Source organism: Dromiciops gliroides, chromosome 3 (assembly GCF_019393635.1).
Source record: "Dromiciops gliroides isolate mDroGli1 chromosome 3, mDroGli1.pri, whole genome shotgun sequence".
Taxonomy (NCBI): Eukaryota; Metazoa; Chordata; class Mammalia; order Microbiotheria; family Microbiotheriidae; genus Dromiciops; species Dromiciops gliroides.
This window is the reverse complement of record NC_057863.1, coordinates 655,526,492-655,528,156: the sequence shown is the minus strand read 5'-3', so window position 1 is coordinate 655,528,156 and position 1,665 is coordinate 655,526,492.

Genomic DNA, 1,665 nt, shown 5'->3' with positions numbered 1-1,665 from the left:
TAATTTTCTACAACCTTCCTCATCCCTTCCCCATTTAGCATATTCCTGCTTCTCTCTTTCCATTCTTTTTATTTTTTTTGGCGTGGGGTAATGAGGGTTAGTGACTTGCCCAGGGTCACACAGCTAGTAAGTGTCAAGTGTCTAAGGCCAGATTTGTACTCAGGTCCTCCTGAATCCAGGGTTCATGCTTTATCCACTGCACCACCTAGCTGCTCCCCATTCTTCTTTTAAGATCATCAAGGTATAACTAAACTACTTGCAGGCCCCCCTATCTAGTAATACTCCCGCTTTGATCCCTGATGATGATAAGGTTCAAAGGGGGCACATGAGTCATTTCTACATATTAAAATATAAAATTTATCCCTGATTAGTCTTTTGTTTTTGTTTTTGTTTTTTGTTTTTGCAGGGCAATGAGGATTAAGTGACTTGCCCAGGGTCACACAGCTAGTTAAGCGTCAAGTGTCTGAGGCTGGATTTGAACTCAGGTCCTCCTGAATCCAAGGCCAGTGCTTTATCTACTGTGCCACCTAGCTGCCCCCTCTGATTAGTCTTTTATGATTAGTCATTTTATGTTTCTTTTGACACCTGTGTTTGCACTTCAAAAGTTTCTATGTAGCTCTGATCTTTTCATCAGGAAAGCTTGAAGTTCTCTATTACATTAAGTATTTTTTTCCCTTATAGGATAATACTCAGGTTTGGGGTGTTATTATTCACTAGAAGCCTATATCCTTTGCCTTCTGAAATATTGTGTTCCAAGCTTTCCACTTCTTTTTAGTTGTGGCTGCTAAATCTTGTGTAATCTTGACTGTGGCTGCTGTAGTATATTTTTTCTTTGACCTGGAATGTCTTTATTTTGGTTATAATGTTGTTGGTAGTTTTACTATTGGGATTTCTTTCAGGGTGTTACTAGCGAAGCCTTTCTATTTTCACTTTGTCCTCTGCTTCTAAGAGATATAGACAGTTGCTTTTGTTTTTGTTTTTTTGTGAGGCAATTGGGGTTAAGTGACTTGCCCAGGGTCACACAGCTAGTAAGTCTTAAGTGTCTGAGGCTGGATTTGAACTCAAGTCCTCCTGAATCTAGGGCCGGTGCTCTATCCACTGCGCCATCTAGCTGCCCCGACAGTTTTCTTTTATGATTTCTTAAAGTATAAATGTCTAGTCCTTTCTTTTGGAGAGGGGGCATGACTTTTAGGTATAATGATTCTTTTTTTTTTTTTTTGCAGGGGCAATGGGGGGTTAAGTGACTTGCCCAGGGTCACACAGCTAGTAAGTGTCAAGTGTCTGAGGCCAGATTTGAACTCAGGTCCTCCTGAATCCAGGGCCGGCGCTTTATCCACTGTGCCACATATCTGCCCCGGTAATAATGATTCTTACATTTTATTTCCTTGATCTGTTTCCCATGTCAATTGTTTTTTCTCATAGATACTTCACATTTTCTTATTTCTTTAGTTTTGCTTTTGTTTGATACTTCTTGTATTATTGATTAATTAACTTCTATTTGTTCCATTCCAATTTTTCAGATGGTATGTATGCTGTATATAGGAGTATGTTGCTTGGGCAAATGTTTGTACTTCTTTTGCCATGCTTGTGCTAATTCTCGTTCTAATTCTTAGGTTAATTTCTTTTCCATTTTCCTTCAGCACTCTCATTAATTTATTAAAAAAA